Here is an 18763-nt window from a genome sequence, read left to right on the forward strand (position 1 = left end):
TTGGTCTGTGTTGATACCTGATGGTTGAATGAACCTCACTGCCTCTCTTTTATTGAGGAGTTTGGAAAGACTGTGGCCCGAAGGAAACACTTGGCAGACTTGCAGTCTGAATTCACATCCTCTTCGCACCCATGTTTTCTCAGGATTTCGTCCACTTGATTCACACACTCTGAGTAACTTCTCCTCTCTCTGGATTGCCCTGTAGATTCCCTCTAAGGAGCCCCTGCTGGTGTGCCAGACCTAACGGGGACCGTCTACCCGACTGCCCCAAACTCCGGCAGCGGGGCCCCCGATGGCAGTGGGCACCTCCCCGTGAAACCTGCCAAGCTGGACGCCACAGCTCTGCACGACGACACTTCGGCCAACTCCGTGCCCCCTTCGGAGGCGAGCAACCATGCAGTCCTAGCCTGCAGCCGGGGCCTCCCTGAGGAGCTCTACATAAGCGAGGCTGTGGAAGATGCTCCCAGCTACAGAGGGTACCGGGATGCCTGCACCATCACCGGTACGTGGACCTTCCACTGCCAGGGACGGGTGGAGGAATGGTGGGAGGGAGGGGACATAAGTCAGAAGGACTGGAGACTGGTGTGGCCACAGGAGTGGGCCTCAGAGAGCAGCTCTCCAGGGGTGGCCTGGGAGTTTAACAGCAAAATGCCAAGAGTCTGAGCTTTGGGATAGTGAGACCTGCCACCCAGAAATGGCTCTGCCAGTGAATAATTCTGTGACATGTGTCACTCACTGACCTGTCTGAGATGAAGACAGCACCTCAAAGAACTGTGGAGGTTGAAGAGGTTGAACCCCCAGGCAGCATGCCTGACCCGTAGCAGTGGTGACGCTCCGTGTGGTTTAGCCCCCTGCCCCTCTACTGAGGCTTTCTTCATGCGTCAGGCAGGTATAATGACAGTAACACACAGTGGCGCTGTGGGAAGCTGCATGTAGGCCCCCCACCCTCCGAGCGCTGTCACAGTTTGCAGACATCACTTCTTACAGATGCCTGAGTCAGACGTACCTTCCCAGTGTCCCAGGGCGATGGCCTCCGGTCCTCCCAAGATACCCACTGCTCAGGAACGCCTGCTCCAGCTCCTGTTGTTTCCCAAGGGAACACTGAGACAAGGGCTTGGAGGGCTCTGAGTGGAGGTGGTGTCAGGTGGTGTGTGTAATAGCAACGAAGAGCATAATTATAGTTAAATCCAGCTCATTCGGGCCGAAGTTTGCCCTAGTTCTCACTTAGTCTGCATTGTTTGCCTCTTTGAAATAATGCCCAGTGACATTTTAAAATATGCAAATTTGCATCCAGTAGCTTTTCATCATTCTGTCTCCCATTTAAGCATTCAGGACCTCTGGTGTGTTAGAGGTTTCCTGAGTACGATGGGGCACAGAGGGGCCTGTCCCCAGTGTGGGTGTCCAGGCCCTATGCTGAGCCCCCAGCTACCGGCCCCCACCCCCCAGCCCAGTGACCGTCTCTCCACTTGTGCAATATCCACCCTGCTTGTGTGCTCCTGGAGGACACACTTCCCACATCCTTCCTCCCTGCTACATTGTCTGTCCCTCCTTTGCTCCTGGATCTTTCCTGTCAGCACAAAAGCATGCTACAGTCTCTCCCTTCTTAAAAGGAACCCTTCTGGGCTCTGCTTTCTGCACAGGCAGTGCCCTGTGACTCTGCTCCAATGTTTGCTGACTTCACTTTCCCTTCTCCTGCACCCAACAGGTGTGGGCTTTGACCCCCATGTCCCCCAGTGCTGAAGGCCCTGTTCAATCCAGGGGTGCGGCCTCAGCCTTGGTCTGGCTTGCCTTTTCAGCAGGCATTGACCCTGCTGTCCTCCCTTCCCCTGGAGGTTCTCTGCCCCTTGGCTTTGGTGCTGGCTCTCCTGGTGCTCCTACCTTGCTGGCTGCTCCTCTGTGCCTCCCAAGCCTGGGGGTATTGAGGAACCCTGGGGCTCAGCCCTTTGCTCTTCATGCACACTCACATCCTAAGTGACCTCAACCCAGCCCTGGGATTTAAAATCTGCTTCAGTGCTGACCACTGTCCACCTCCTGTCTGCAGACTTGCTTCCCCTAAGGCAGGCTGTGTCAGCCTAGCTCCACATACGTTTGCACTTGGATGCCTCACAGGCACCTCAGCCTCAGGTGGCCAAAAACGAGCTCCTGTCTTCCAACTGCACTGCATCTCTGTGGTCCTCCCAATCTTTGTAAATGGAACTTCTGAACTTCCCATTGCCCAGATCAAAAGCCTAGCAGCCTCCCTGACCTCTATGTTTCTTTCACACCCTAGTTTGCTTAGAAGTCTGGTGGCTTTCTCTTCAGAGTTTGTCCAGAGCTCAGCTGCAACTCAGCTCTGTAGCCCTCCCCCTCGCCCCCATCCTAGAGCCTTCATTTCAGGTCTGGAATGTTGCAGCGGCCCTCGCATCAGGCCTCCTGCTTCCACACTTAGCCCTGTGCAGTCCAGTCCTCAGCCAGCCATGAGAGCGGATTTTAAATACCAAGTCAGTGGTTTCACTTCTGCTCCAACCCTCTGGTGGGCTCCCATCCAGCTGACCTATGAAGGGCCTAAGTGGCTTCCCATACCTGCCTTCAACCTGTCCCCTCTCCATCCACACTGCTGCAGGCAACCTGGCCTCCCCGCTAATCCTGGACAGAACAGGAACATCTCTCCTCACGGCGTTCTGCTGCCTCCATCGTGGCTCGCCTTAACCCCAGATGTTCTCCTGATTCTCTCCTCACTTTCTCCAAGTAGCATTTCATTAGAGTCCTCTGTGGCCGCCCTACATAAGAGTGACCCATCTCCCCACCTATCTTTGCCATCTCGCTTTCCTGCTTTATCTCTCTCCCCAGACAGAACTCCTCCCCAGCCATGAATTACTATGCATTTGTATTTTGTCTGCCAATCTCGGGATAGAAGATATACTCCCCCGGAAAGAGGACTTAGCACACCCAGTGACTGAAATGGCACCTGCATGTGGCCAGTGTTTAGCAGACATTAGCTGGGAGAATAAATTGTGTTGTTTAGTTATTACTGCACCCCATGAAGTGGGTGCTGCTTATTACCTTTTACAAGTAAAGAAACTAAATCACAAAAGCTTCAGCATCCTACCTAGGGTCCTTAGCTCTGATGGGCAGGACTTGCATCTAATCCTGACCCCAGGGCACATGTTCTCTGTCACCCAGGAATGCAATCCAGTTGGGAGACGGATGAGCAAGTAGAAATTGGCTGTGCACGGTAGTTAATCAGGGGCATGCGGGGGCACACCAGGGAGAGTGCCTCACTGAGCCTTGGAGGGGAAAAGACAGGGAGGACCAGGAGGCTTTCATGGAAGAGGCATCATCCCAGATGCCTCTTCACTTGTCCATACATGTGAATTAGCTCCTGGGATCTAGTGTGGTGTCTGTGCCAGCAAGTCCAGGAAACATCCAGCTCGTTAAAATAGTTCCACTTTCTCTGAACGTGACAACCAGGGGCAAAGAAATGGCAGAATGCAGTGCTGAATCATCAAACCCTATAGGACGGGGTGACTGGAGGTTCTTTGCCAGGACATCTGTAGCAGACACTGATGGAGCAGACAGCTGAGAAGCAGAGCTTGGTACTGTCCTTGGCAGTGACTTGGTAAACAGGGCTGTAAAGATAGGCTCTGTTACATGTGTAAGGTGCTGGGCCACCAAGTCATTCAGAGCACCAACTGCTGAACGTCACATCAGGTGGTCACTGAGAGGAAGGCATTGAATGAAAACATTCTTGCAGAGATCAGGAGTATCCCCAAGAATGTGTGTGTGGGTCCCAAGGGCTTGGCCAGTTGCAGTCCTGGGAGACCACCTGTCCTCCAGCTTCTGATCAGTTCTCCATCCCCAGCTCCCCTTGAGCCCAAGATGAACAGACTTCTTGTTCCTCTATAATTTTATGGCCAACCCAAGTGCCCATCACAAAGGCCTGCTCCCCCATTCTAGGGATATCACATTTTTGGGAGTGTCATTTTCTGTTTGGGGCAGTTTAACGCGATGAGCTGATAGGGTGCCCAGGCTGCCTGGAGTTACGTAACCCATTGTGCTCCCAGGGCAGCTCGCAGCCTTAGGATTTGCCCCAACAAGCAAGCTCAGAAAACTGCTGAGGAGGGCGCGGGCGGGCGGCGGAGCCTAGCTGCTTCCTGGGCTGCGCTCCATGGACAATCCCTTTTCTCTCTGAACTGCCTTTGGAGTTGGTTTCTGCACATGGCAGTGGCATTTCAGTTCGGGCAGCCTGTGAGGGCCCAGCCTCTGCCAGGACTCTGCCGAGACAAACTCATGGGAACAGACTCCTGTGGTGAGTGTCTCGCTGTGCATCTCCATTCGTTTCCTTGGTGGTACAGCCAGAAAGGAGAAAAGACCCAGGAGAAGGGGGTTCTCTCTGGCTGGGCTCCGCTCTGCGTGGCTGGAGGTCCTTGGTCATGTGGTGGGGACGAGGCAGAGACCTCAGAGGCTGCTCGCGCTTGTCCCGTCCCCGCATCCAGGCTCAGGAGGCAGCTGGGGGGCTGGGAGCAGCAGCTCTGCGCTGGGACCAGGCCTGCCGGCGCCCACCTCTCCCGTGACCATTCCTTGCCACAGCTGACCAGGCCCTCTCGGTTCTCCTTGGCCTCTCCAGGGCTGCGATTTTCCTCACACTGACTTTATCCTGGTTTCTTAGAACTTTGGCTGGTGTCTCGGGTCAGCAATGAATTTCTGAAAAGGTGAAGAACAGACTTAGGTTGTGTCTCCCTCCCCCATCCCACTTTTGCTGTCCTTCCTTCCTTCTTTTTCTTGACTAAATGTTAGTGGCCCTGTCCCTTCCCTCCACACCCCGGTGATGGAGAGCTTGCTAATCAGCCCTGCTCCAGCTCGTCTCCGTTGCTGTGGGCAGACGTCCCTCCTCAGTGCTCCTCACTTCCTCCCAGCTGATCAGACTCTGACACTCGGTGACCCGTCTGGTTTCTGTCCTGCTGTTTTCCAAGGGCTGTCTGGGCCACAGACCATTAAATTCCTAAGAGATGTGAGCTCCTCTTGTCCCCTTCAAGTCAGTTTTAGGTTTCAAGACATATTAGACTCTGGAGGTGAGAGGTGATGGAGCTGCGTGAATACGTGCGTTTGTGTGTGTGGCTCAGGCATCTTCAGGCTTTTTCCATATTTGTTTTGAACCAGCATCTATTGGAGGACAGCATTTTGGGGGGTCTTTGAGGAGAGCTTGCCCTAGAGCCCTGGAGGTGTGAATGACTGCTTAAAGGAACAGTCCTGCCTGTGGGCTCCCTGTGGGGCTGCCACTTGGGATTCATTTCTTTTTCTATCCCTCATTTCAGTCATCAAACTCAATGATTTATCCTCTGAAATCTTGCTGAGTTAAACCCCTATGAACTTCTTTTATTAAATAAATTTAAGGTCTCGCTGATTAATAGCTATCCAGTATAAAAATTTGTAATCTACTTCCCATCAAAATTGATCATCTAAATTATTCTTAGTTGGCTAAATGAAACAGAAAAGAATGGACAGCCCCCATTTTTACATGGTGTGAAAGCATGAATTAGAACCTAGAGCATTGTGTTTTTTTTTTTGTTTGTTTGTTTTTAAAGATTTATTTTATTTATTTATTCATACAAGCACTGGGTACGGTCAGAAGCGCGGGAGGGTGAGAGAATTCACCAGAGCCAGAGCAGGGAACAGAATACGCAGAGTGACGAAATACACTGTTGAGGGGAGCAGCGGGCGCTGCAGGAGAAGTCCCTCGCGCCGCGCCGTGTGGGACCCTCACCTGCGGCCGGGGATTGAACCCAAGCTGCAGAGGCTGCGGGCAGCCCCGCAACCCAGCGCTCAACCGCTGGGCCACTAGGGGAGGCCTTGTTTGTTTGTTTGTTTGTTTGTTTTTTTAATCTAAGCTTGGAATTTGGAAATGTTTCCTTCTCCTTCTCTGAGTGGGGCCTCCTAGGTTTAACAGTTGACTTGTTTTTGCAATGGCGATGCCTATTATACTGATTCTAGAGCTAGCATTTAGTGTTTAGCAAAAACACAAAATCATTCACCTTGGTCTTTTAAACATGAATGATTTGGGGGCCTTGCCAATTGATCTTTTCTTCCTCTCAGTTCCTCCTCATTAGGCAAGTGGGTAGGATATTTATCACACAAGGTATTTGACATAAATCATTTTAACTAAAATGAATTAGTAAGATTCTTAACATGCAAGCTGGGACGTAGAGTTCCAGGTGCTGGATATATTTTTATCTTCCACCTAATTAGATTTTGTTCTGAATTAGAAACAAATGTTTGATGGATCTAATGTATCACATGTTCTTCTTTGCCACTTAGAACCATGTTAGGATGCTGGCAAATAATAAATCATAATCAGAAAAAAATTAAAGAGTAATCTAATTAAAGAGTGACTCAGAGGTGCTTTGGAGGGACTTGAAAACATTGATCCTCATCGTGGAGAGCATTCCCCATGTCCTTCCTTCAGCTGCTCGGTTTTCACAGTGGATTTACATTAATCTGACCTACAGGTGTGGGGGTGAGTGGGTGAGCATCACTTCAGTTCTCATTTCACTGTGTCCAGACCAGGGGACCAGGGTTTGGGGCAGTTGCTGACCAAGGGGCCAGGCATGGGCCTCTGCCCTAGGCCCAGGTGTGCTGTGGGGGCCCATCCTGGGATTCACTGAGGGAGGTGCCAGGATCGGGCCTGGAAGGCGGGCCTGGGTGTCCCCTGGCCGCACAGCTCACTGGCAACTCAGATTCACGCCCCAGGAGAAATGCTGAGCCAGAAACCTGTCTGTGTCCTTTCACTACCGCTCTCATTGACAAATGTGAGCAAATCAAGCTGAAATTATCAGGAATGGAAACCTTATAACTGTGATTAGGCCTGGAATAAATCAGCTTTCATACATCCTGACTAGCCAGGCCTGTCCAGAGAAACAGAAACAATAGGATAGAGAGTGGGGTAGATAGAGATTCTGTTTCTGTCTATTTATCCATCTATCTGTGCTGATTTCTAGAGCTAACATTTAATTTTAAGCAAAAAAGCACAGAAACATTCATCTCTGCCTTTTGATCATGCTATAAGTGATTTTAGGGGCCACTAGCTCATTTTGCTTCCCCTCAGTCCGTATGCATATGATGTGAGTGAATTCAGTGGTTTATTATAAGAATTGGCTTAGATGATTATGGAGGCTGACAGGTCCCAGGATCTGCAGCCAGCTAGCTGGAAACCCAGGAGAATCAGTGCTCTATTTCCAGTCCAAAGACCAGCAAGTTTGCAACCAAGGAAGAGCCTGTGCTTCAAGTTCAAGTCCAAAGGCAGGGAAAAGCTACTATCAGCTGAGGGCAGTCAGGCGGGGGGAATCCTTTCTTTTTCATGGGAGAATCCGCCTTTTTCTTCTCCTCAGACTCAACACGGATTGGATAAGACCCCTCACTTTAGGGAGGACAGTCTGCTTTACTCTATCTACCAATTTAAATATTAATCTCATCCAAAAACACCCTCACTGAAACACTCAGAATAATGTTGGCCCAAACGTGTACCCCATGGCCTAGGAAGCAGACACCTAAAATTAGCAGCCACAAAACCTCACAAGGCTGAGCAGTTGCCCTGTCTGGCAGGCTTCCAGGCTCTGCTCTGGGAACTCAGCACAGCCCTGCCGGGCCTGGGCACCTTCGTGGGGCGCAGAGTCCTGCGCCTCGTCCTCTCTCATAACATGGGTCCGTGGGCTTAACCCCAGCAGTGTTGTTTTCTGACCTGATTGCAGTTTAATGCCTTCATTGTGGATTTTCCTCTTTTAAGTAATTTCTTTTTTTTTTTTTTTGGTTACAAATTTATTCACGGTGGAGAGGCACAAATCTGACTTAACAATGCCCATATAAGACAGCAAACAAGACAGCAGAAAAGGAGTAACTAGCCAGCTGCTCTTCTCCATACTTTACTACCTCAACCTCTGTCCCGTAGTCGGAAGTCATCATTTCTCCCAAGGGAAGATTCGTAGGCTGTTTCTTCCACATGAAATAGCCATTCTCTGCTGAGGTTCCAGAACAGCCAACAGATCACAGGAAGAGAGTCCTTTGGGCCTCTGTTTGAAATCTTTTAAGTAATTTCAAGGAGGGTATTCAATTTGTGAAAATAATATATGTAAGTGGTAAAACTTGAAATTGTACCAAAACAAACCAATGCAGAGTAACACTGTTCATTTTGCATAGTTCTCTAAAAATTAATCAAGAAATAAAAAAGAACCCACCAATGGGGACATACCATGTACTCTGATCCTGATTTAAAAAAGAATGTTACTTAGGAATATTTCTTCATAGTACATATAATATTGCCTTATTCGTTAGCTATGTAGTCTCTCCCTGGTTTAATGGCATCATTATCATCATTCATTTAAGCCAGAAGGCCTCAGATGAATCTTCTTTCTTTAAAAATATATTTTAAAGGTGATGTTGGTTTGCAAGACTGTATGTGATTCAGAAATGCGGGCTCCCATCTCTTTGGGTGTAGTTAGCACACTGCCCCACAGCAAGGCACCCAGAGTCCTCCACCATAATCCATTGTGCCTTTTTCTCTCTAACCTTCCCCTGCCTCTCTGGTAGCCTCAGTTTTAGGCAGATTTCTAAGATTTGTTTTTGGTTTGGTGTTGTCTGGACTCTTTGTTTTATTTTTCTATATTCTACATATGAGCAAAACCATCTGGTATTTGTCCTCCTTCTGGCTTATTTTTTTCAGCATAATCCCCTTAAGTTCCATTCATGTTGTTGAAAATGGCACAAGAGTTCATCTTTTTTATAGCTGAGTGGTAGTTCATTGTTTATGTATATTTCACATCTTCTCAATCTACTTCTCTGCCCTTGGACACTTAGCTTGCTTCCCTGACTGTGGCCATTGTAAGTGCTGCTGCAGTGAACGTAGGAGTGCATATATCCTTTCAAATTTGTGCTTTTAAATTCTTCAGGTCTATACTGGAGATTGGAATTGCAGGGTCCTGTGGCAGATCTATTTTTAATATTTTGAGAAACCTTCATACTGTTATGACAGAACCTGGACCAGTGTATAGTCCCACCAAGAAAGTGAGAAGTTTCCTTTTTCTCCACAAGTCCTCTCTAGCATTTGTTTCTGGACCTTTTGATATGGGAGTGAGGTGGTATCTCTTTGTGGCTTTGATTTGCACTTCTCTGATAATAAATGAGCATTTTTTCATGTGCCTATTGGCCATTTGTATGTCTTCTTTGGACAGTGTCTAGCTCTTCTGCCCATTTCTTGATTGAGTTCTTTGTTTTCTTTCTGTTGAGTTATTTGAGTTCTTTATTGATCTTGGATATCAACCCCTTGTCTGATGTATGGTATGCAAATATTTTCTCCCATTCAGCAGGGCACACAGGGCACACAGTTTAAAATCTCAACCTGGAGGTTTTCCATGTTTATCAGATTTCCAGACCTGTACTTTTCCCATGCAAGGAGGCACTGTTTCTTGTGTGTCTTAACAAAAAATGACCTGTGTCTGATTGTATGTATGTCCCTTTCCCCCTTAACATTTTTTTTCTGTAAATGAGAACACACATTAAACATTGTATTCTGTGCCTCTTTCTACTCAGTTGTATGTATTGGAGACTTTTTTTTAGTGGTCATGCATCTATCACATTCTTTTTCTTGGTTGCGTAATATTCATTGTATATAAGACTCACAATTTATTAAATTAATTTCCTTTTAATAGACATGTAGGTTTTCAGTAGTTTGCAAATACAACATGGCCTTAGGATGTACCTGTGCTCCCATGTATTTTACCAAATAGGTGGCGAATGTACTTGTGAGAGTTCCTAGAAAGAAAAGAGACTTAATTTTTTTTAAAAGATTTATTTATTTATGCATACAAGAACTGGGATATAGGCCAGAGGTGTGGAGGGTAAGAGGATTCACTAGAGACAGAGTGGGGAGCAGAACAGGCAGACTGACTGAAATACACTGCTGAGGGGAGCAGAGGGTGAGTCAGGAGAGGTCTGCTGCACCATGTGGGTCTCCTCCCTGGCCGGGGATCAAACTCCTGCTGCAGTGGCTGCAGATAGCTTCATAGGTTGTGTCTTAACCCCTTGCGCCACCAGGGAGGGCTGAGACTTCACTTTTGATGTTGCCAAGAGGTTCGATTTTTTGGATTGTTCAGATCATGTGGGTGCACACCTCTGCACCCAGGCACTAGGAAACATTTTGCTCTTTGCCAGCTGAGGTGTAGAAAGCAGCAGTGCATGTGGTCTGGGTCTTTGCTCCTCTCTGTGGAGTTTGAGCATCTTTTGGTATTTGTTAAAGGCATTGTAATTTAATTTATTTTTAAAAAATATTTATTTTATTTATTTATGCATACAAGAAGTGGGGTGTAGGCCAGAGGTCTGGGGGGTGAGAGGATTCACCAGAGAGAGAGTGGGGAGCAGAACAGGTGGATTGACTGAAATACATTGCTGAGGGGAGCATGTTTGTGAGGATGATAGTGTGTGCATTGAGGGAGGGATACCCCGGGACCACTGTAAGCACACAGATGAAGACTCACACTCGGGTCACCCCATTTTCCCTTAGGCTGCCCTGTAACAAAAATACTTAGAAAACACTGAAGCTCTTTAGGAAGTTTGGTGGAACTTGCTGCATCCATCAAAAGGTCTCAATTAGAAAAAAAAATGAGGAAGAAAAATAATAAAATGTCTTTTCAGACTTTCTGCATAGTGACCTCCGCTTAAAAAAAAAAAACAGCTACTAATTGATTATAGAAGTAACTGACTCTTGGACCTCCCTGGTGGTGCAAGGGGTTAAGCACCGCACTATGGGGCAGTCCACAGCCTCTGCAGCACGAGTTCGATCCCCGGCCGGCCAGGGAGCAACCCACATGGCACAGCAGACCTCTCCTGTGTCGCCCGCTGCTCCCCTCAGCAGTATATTTTAGTCAGTCTGCCTGTTCTGTTCCCACTCTATCTCTGGCGAATCCTCTCACCCCCCACATCTCTGGCCTGTACTGAAGCTCTTGTATGCATAAATAAATGAATCTTTAAAAGGAAAAAAAAAGAAGTAACTGACTCTTCTGTGTCATTCACAAAAAATGAGTTTAAAGACATTTTCCATTCAGTATTTGTCTCAAGTATTTGTCTCAATTTCTTGATGGTTGTTGAGTTTCATGCTATAACTGGTTTTTTCTTCTTTTTTTGGCATATATATATATAGATATACATATATATACTACTTTTCCTTAGATAATGAGGATTTTTGTAGTGTGGGTGTGGTTTTGCCTCGGCATCCAGAATCTGTTGCCTTGGGTCTTCATTGAGTAGCTATTCTGGTAAAACTGTTCTTTGCCCACCCCTTCCCTCCCTCCCTCCCTTTAATAAAGTATGGTTTGCTTGTCTCTTAGGCTCATCCTAGTGCCTGTTGAAATCTTATTGGACATTCGTGGGATTTAAGAGGAAATAAGTGAACATTGGCTCATTGCACTGTCTCAAGGTGCCAGGGGGTGGCCCACCCCAGCCCGGCCTTGAGTGGTCTGTCAGTATTGCCAAGGGAGAGGACGCAGCTTCCCGGGGCTGGGCCAGAAGCACTTGGCTTGAGCCGAGAGGTTTGGGCGTGACCTCCAGGAAGCCCTGTAGTCCCAGAACTGGTTTCTTTATCCCTAAATGGGCATGACCAGGAGAACCTCAGGCTTGTCGTAGGTCCCCTGTGTGGTCTTTTCTGCTCGGTGCCTCGGCAGTGGTGCCTGGATGGTGGTCAATAAGCAGTGATTCCTTTTACTTATGGCTCAGCTGAATTTGGGATTTTGTAAAGCTGCCTCCAGCCTGCCCACCTCACCCTGCCTTGGAGAGGCCGCAGCCGTCTGCCTGTGTATGGTCTCGGGGGCCAGCAGACATTCTGGGTGCAGAGGACTATCTCAGAGCACTTTCATTTTCAGCTTCCTGTCCCTCCTTTCCTTCCTTCCTGTCTTCCGATTTCCTCTCCTCACTTGGTCCCTCCTTCCACCTCTTCTCCTCCTCCCTCTTCCAGTCTCTTTATCTCCCCTGTGTCCCTTCTTTCACCCTCTTCCTTGCCCCTGTACACCCACTTTCCTCCCCACCCCCATTCTGCCTCTTTTTTCTTATTCCTCCTCCTACCCCATAAAAACAATGAGAAAAGATTTACAACCAAGTTAGGCCTAGGCTGGTGTGGACAGTAAAGCTTTGCGACATTTCTTTGGAACTTCTTAGGTAAAGACAAGAGGTTACAGCTCTCAGGGCACAAAGGAAACTGTCCTGTATCCCTCTTGGTTCTTCTAGGCTGACGAATAACCAAACAAACATCAGACAGATTGATAACAGAAAAAAGCCAAGATGTTTAATAGTAACATGTCTACCTCCTGTATACATGGGAGAGACCCAGAAGACGTTATTTTTTTTTATAATTTTCAGTGATTTTTAAAAAAGATTTATTTATTTATGTATCCAAGAGCTGGGACACAGGCCAGAGATGCGGGGGGTGAGAGGATTCACCAGAGACAGAGTGGGGAGCAGAGCAGGAGGATCCACTGAAATCCACTGCTGAGGGGAGAGCGGGGAGACAGGAGAGGTCTGCTGCGCCGGATGGGTAGCTCCCTAGTCAGCTGGGGATCGAACTCATGCTGCAGAGGCTGGGGATTGCTTCACAGTGTGGTGCTTAACCCCTTGCACCACCAGGGAGGCCCCAAGAGACCCAGCAAGACTTTAGATGTCCTCTTAAATGGCTTAGCTGAGACCAAGGGGGTTGGGGGAAAAAGGGTATGCAGGTGGGGAGTTTATTGGCAAAGTCTGCGGACTTAAGTTCTGCCTTCTCCCATTGGAAAGATATAAAAAGATAAGGTCTTACTGGGAGAGATCCCAACACAGACAGTTTCTAGATAAATATGAAAAGCAACATTTGGTGAGCTTCAGCATCCCTCCTGGGGGAAAAAACCTTTTGCCAAAAAGAAATTTAGCAGTGCAGAATTTTATTTCCCATGGTTTCTGGGTTACCAGCCCCTCTTAAGTTGCCTGGTGTATATCTTGTGATCAGGAAGGGGCTTCCTGGTGCTCGCCAGGATACTCTGGGTGTAGCAGGAGGGTCAGTAGAGGTGAACCTGTGGGTGCACTAACGCGAGGGGCGTAGCTGTGGCCGGCTCTCACTGTGTGCAGTGCGATGGGTGAGTCTTCCAAAGTTTTAGGTTGAGTTAGATGGGAAGGGATGAGGCCTGGGGCAAAGCGAAGGCTGTGAGTCCTGTACATCTTCAGGCAGTAACCTGACCGCTGGGGAGAGAGGGAGCAAAGGAGGGACAACACACAAGACCTGTCTCCTCCCCTAGCAGGCAGTTCAGATTGTCTTCACTGCCGGTTTGCACTCCATTGCTTCACCTTATTTCTGCTCGGTTTCACCTTACTTCCCCCCGGGCTTGGTAAAAGTGACTAGAAATGGACAAGATCTGCAAGTCTGTGCTGCCTGCTCCTCTGCCTTTGCGGGCGCGGAGGGAGTGAGCCCATCCAGGTGCGGATGCAGCACCCCCTCGTGGGCCAGCAAAGCACTTGCCACTGGCGTGGCCTCTGCCCTAGATTAGAGTTCATTCATGTCTAGAGAGCTTGGCAGGTAAGGCAGCCATGGTAGTCGTGCCCAACAGTAGAAATCCCCATCCCTTCTCCTGCTGACCCATCCAGCTTTATTTTGTTCTGTCCTCATCTGCTCCTTGCTGGCGCTCATGCCACAACCTGTCTTTGTAAGGGAGGGTGTTACAGCAGCCGTGTGCCGCTTGCTTAGACAGTAGGGGATCGTGGCAGTGTTGTAATTTCATTCCCACACAGTGAGCTTTATTCCCCTATCAGTGGTTGTACTTTTTGTGGTTTTAAATTGGGTGTGTATGAGGTTTTGCCGTAGAAAGGCAGGGCAAGCCACAGTGGCTCCTTGAACATTTATTCCTCACTGGTGGGGAGAGGTCACCTAGGATCGCCTGGCTTCAGTTCAGCTCGGCTCCACCTGTCTCTCATTTGGGAATTTGAGCCGAAGGGGCAGAGACTATCTAGGGCCTCTTGGCAGAGGGTGGGAGCTCAAGAGGACAGACACAGCCACACAGGCGTGCTCTGCTTGGACATGCGATAAGTTATGGCCACTCACCTGCCACTGACCGAAGCAAGTTCCAGGGTGTTGGCAGAATGTCAGGATGCAAAATGATAGATTGTGAAGCACAGGGAGGGCAGGGAGAGAAGGAAGGATTGTGAGCAAAATGAACATCCTGGATTTAAGAAGATTCTCGGGTGCCCGGTGCGCCTTACATGGCTGAGGCTTACGGTGACCTCTGCTGATTCTCGAAGCCTCCCTGGGGGTGGGGGAGGCTTTTGGCTCTTACAGCCCAGGACTGGCATTGGCGCACTTTCCCTCTAAGGGCTGGAGAGAAAGTACTTTAGGTTTGCCTAAACCACCCAACTCTGCTGTTGTAGCCAAAAGCAGTCGTGGGCAGTACCTAAGGGAATGGGTGTGGCTGTGTTCCAATAAAATGCTTACTTATTAAAAAAACAAAACAAAATGGGGGTGAGGGGCTAGACTTCCCTGTGGACTGTAGTTGACCTAGAGTATCAAGGCCTGATCTGTATCAGGACATCAAATTAACAATAAGAGAGAAATAACCCTTTTTAGTTGGGAAACCAAAAACAATTCAAAGGGTGATTGGTGAGCCCAGTAATACCGCACCCTGTCAGCATTGTTCAACCATAAATAGTTGCTTCATGTCTTTGAATTCTTAGGACAGACAAAGCTTATTGTTTCTAGACAGGGAAGGTCATTTTGCTGAACACACTTTCAGTAGAAATGTTTGTAAAGGGTATTAGAAACTCCTGGAGCTTCCCAAAGTTGATATGGAAAGCAATTTACCCTTTCTCATAGGTTCAGGTTTATTGTCCATAAAGTGTTTCTCTTATCCAGAGATTTCGCAATGCACCTAGGAGCAGAAGGTACACTCAGTGACCCTGCTTGCACCTGGCCATGTTGTTTTTCTTTTCTTTTTTTTTTTTTTACTTATAACTAGGGCGTAGGTCAGAGGTGCAGGGATGAGAGGATCCACCAGTGGGGAGCAGAACAGGCAGATCCACTGAAATATACTGCTGAGGGGAGGTGGGCGAGACAGGAGAGGTCTGCTGCGCCATATGGGTCAGCAACCTGGCCGGGGATTGAACTCAGGCTGAGGCTTGTCACCTCACCACCTAGGCCACCAGGGAGGCCTCACATGGCCATGTTTTGTGCGGGTGGGTGTGACTGCTTCCTCCAGATACAGATCATACATCATATAGTTCATGCATAGAAGCTGTATAATCTGATAGGGTTTTTTTTTTTTTGTACTTTCATAGGGTTGTGCAGTCATCACCATAATCAATTTCAGAACATTTGTCACCCCCCAAGAAAACTCTATTCTCTTTATCTGTGATCCCCTACCTCCTGCAGTCTGCTCCCATCTCCCTATTAGGGCTGAAATAAGCTTCCAGAGTGACTGCTTGGTTTCTGCTGCCTCTGACAGCTCCAGCCCTAGCGTGGAGAGCAGAGCCAGGGGTCTTCTTGAGTGGTCAGGGCGCTGTTGAAGTGTAAGCCTCACACACACTTCAGGTTTGTGTGTTGTGACGGTGTCACCTGATGAGATATTTTCACATTTTCCCTTTGTGTTAGCTTTATGTAGCTTCATTTATGTTGTTTTGTTAGGAGGTTGTCCTCTGTAATTTTCTGCATTTCAGATTGAGATCTGTGTTGGTTTGAAGCCGGGCACAAGCATGAAGTCATTTCATTCTCAGGCTTTGTCTCGTCTCTGTTGTTTAACTGTCTATTGTAGACCATGGCAATATTTTTTGGATGAGTATGGAACCTTTTAATATACAGATGACCTCATTTGATGTTTTGAAAAAGTAACCATTGTTCGTTTATAGACAGAATTTCCTGTTCAGGAAATAATGTAGATTAACAATAAAACAGTTGGGAACTCTGAATGGTAGAGGTGCAGGTGTAATGGTTTTCACAACATTTTTGTTCTAATAATAAAGTTTTCCTGATTTGGTACTTAACTTTATGTCAGGTTTACGCTTTAATGCTGGTGGATGTCTACTGTTCACTAGGGAGAGCTGACTACTGGGAGGGCAGGTGCAAGGACATGGGCTTGAACCCTGCCAGCTGCTCAGGCTGCCCCAAAAGCAGCAGAGAGTCTAACTATAAATATTGGGTAGAAATGTTTCTGGAAAATAGAAAGTGCGTATAAAGTGTATAGAGTTAATGATATGAAAATGGAAACTGCACCCCCCGTTTCAAATAATGAACCCAAGAACTGGGAACAAATAGAATACATGAGTTACCCTGTTGTTTTTTGTTTTTTTTTTTTTTGCTATAGATAATTACAGAAGTATATAGACTTACCTCCTCTTACTTTAAAGGTAACTACACTTGTCAGTAAGGATTAGGCTTAGCTGCATGGAACAATGCCTTTACAAGATAGGATGTATTTTTTTTCTCTTGCATAAGGGAAATTCAGAGAGAGACTCTGCAGTGCTGGTGCAGCCCTACTGTCTTTGGCAGCTGAGACTCCACCTGTCCTTTAGTTCCATCGTACTAGTTGTGGTTTCCATCCTTAAGGTTACCTCATCAAGGCTGCTGAAGCTTCAGCCATTATGTCCACACTCCAGACTGTAGAAAGGCAGCCCTTGGGAATTCCTCTTATATCTCATTATCTAGAACTTACCTGGTTGGTCACACCTTGCTGCAGGGGAGGCTGAGAAATGTGGTCTTCCCAAGGGACTCAGGGTTTTGATACTACAAAATATGGGAGATTGTGGATAGTGGGAAGCCACCAGAGGTGCATACTGTGCCTTCTGGAGCAGAACTGAAATTGTGACATGAACCTTTAAAAGCAGTGTTCCTTCACCTTTCACATCATGAACCACACAGGGAATTGGTGTTTTCGTAGTGCGAGGGGTGAATGGTGATTGATGGTCACTCACAGCTGGAGCCACCCTCCACACCGCCTAACATCCTTCATTCCCAGCTCCGTTGGAGGAAGCTGTCCTAATGTCTAAATTCTGGAGTCTGGTGGTACATATTCTACAAAACAAAAGACAGTCAAGTCACAAATCCTCAAGAAAGTGGAACCAGAAGGAGGCAGCACAGCATAAGATCAGTCACATCTCATACGGTGTCATGATGACAGAGTCTCAGAAATGGCTCGAAAAGTCAAGCTTTGACCATGCACATATAAAGAGTCTCAAAGTGCTCAGAGTGGAAGCTGGGAAGAGGAGGAAAATGCAGAGGAAGCAGAGTTAGGAGGAGTTATTTAATCGGTCAGATGAGGATTTTTAGGGCACCCTGGCTGGTGTCCAGGGCTTTGGCCTCTGCAGCCATGTCTGTGCTTGGCCAGCTCTGTGCTATGAGTCCAGTTCCTCGACCGCTCCCTGCCTTGTCTTCTCCTTCTGTGTAGCAGTAATGGCCATTGTCTACTCTGAGGGCTGTGGGGAGGATTAAGTGAGTTAGGATGTTTAATTGCTGATGGTAGTACTCTGTAAGTGCTAGCATGGCTGCTGTTGTCTTTATAAGAAGTACAGCTGCATCCCTGCATAACTCCTGCAAGCTCCATAGAACCCAGTGGCTCAGATATAAATTTAAGAACAAGCCACTAAAGTGCTGGAGGTAAGCATTATTCTAGTACTTTCCAGGTAGGGAAGGTCATCCAAAGCATGACAAGAAGGCCAAGCTATAGAGAGAATGATGGACCCATTTGACTTGACAGTGCAAAATTAAACTTCATCCAGGCATTCTTGCTGTAACATGATATATTTGCTCTTGAGAAATTTTGTGTGTTCTGCCTGATAGCAGGTTATGTGACTTTGTAACCAGCACAGTAGCAAAAAGTGGACATGGGGCCTGGGCCCTAGGGGGACTTGGAGGCAACTCTGCAGAGGAAAGGGACCCTGAGGCCCTGAGGCTCTAGGAGGGTGGACACAGGAGGATGTGCAGCCCCGTATGAGCTGAGAGCCACGCCAGGCTGGGTGTGTTGCCTACATGGGGAGGCCTGGTGTAGTTTCTCCTGAATTCCTTTTCACAAGGGCTGAAAGGGCTCCCGCCTGTGCAGCACCGAGCTAAGGGCTTTCTGCTTCCTGGTGATGGTTGTACTCATTCTCACCGTTGGGCTCCCCTTGCCCAGGAAAATCCATATGTGAATTATCAGTGCCCCTGCCCCATGGGCACAGCCTCCCCTCTTAACCAGGCGTATGAACTCCTGATAGGAGCATGAGTGGGGTATGAGTGAGGCGGGAGAAATATGAAAAATGAGCAAGGGTGCAAGGTAAGTGACAAGCTGTGGAAAATAACCACAACATATTTGACAAAGAATCACTATAAAGTTTCTCTCTACGACAGTAATAAACTCCCTCAGGGAATAAAAATAAAGAAGGACATGTATGAGCAACCAGTCATAGCACTACAAATGGCCAGTATGTGTGTGAAAAGATGTTGAATAGATCAAGAAATAAATACAGATAGCACAATACAAATGTTATTGGTAATAAAAATAAACCTATACCAGACACCAATGACTATCAGATTTGTGACCAGTGTCCCCAGCTGTAGTCAGATGCCCCCTAGAGGGCACTGTGAGAATTATCGCTTTATGACAAAAAACATCTCCGTCAAGAGCCAGTCCAGGCCAGACCATGTGATGCTGTCTTTTGTTGTCCTGGCTCAGCCCCTTGCCTGAGGGGCTGCAGGCGCTTTTGAATGTCCTTATCACTGCTGGCATGGTTCTGTGACTCAGCTTACTTTATATGCTTACCCAAC

The 18763-nt window shown here is 47.7% G+C and overlaps 1 protein-coding gene across 3 annotated transcripts in view; it reads left to right on the forward strand.

Moving 5' to 3' along the window:
* Window positions 1-239: 239 nt before the first annotated feature.
* The window catches only part of TRAK1 (trafficking kinesin protein 1), a 110415-nt gene continuing 91891 nt past the window's right edge, over window positions 240-18763 (forward strand). For all 3 annotated transcript variants that reach the window (XM_037526811.2, XM_037526815.2, XM_037526819.2), the window contains exon 1: window positions 240-502. The gene's annotated coding sequence lies outside the window, so the exon portion shown is untranslated. The remainder of the gene's footprint in view (window positions 503-18763) is intronic.

The sequence above is a fragment of the Talpa occidentalis genome, unplaced genomic scaffold (assembly GCF_014898055.3).
Source record: "Talpa occidentalis isolate TD23 unplaced genomic scaffold, MPIMG_talOcc4v2.1 talOcc4.10, whole genome shotgun sequence".
In the NCBI taxonomy this organism is placed as follows: domain Eukaryota; kingdom Metazoa; phylum Chordata; class Mammalia; order Eulipotyphla; family Talpidae; genus Talpa; species Talpa occidentalis.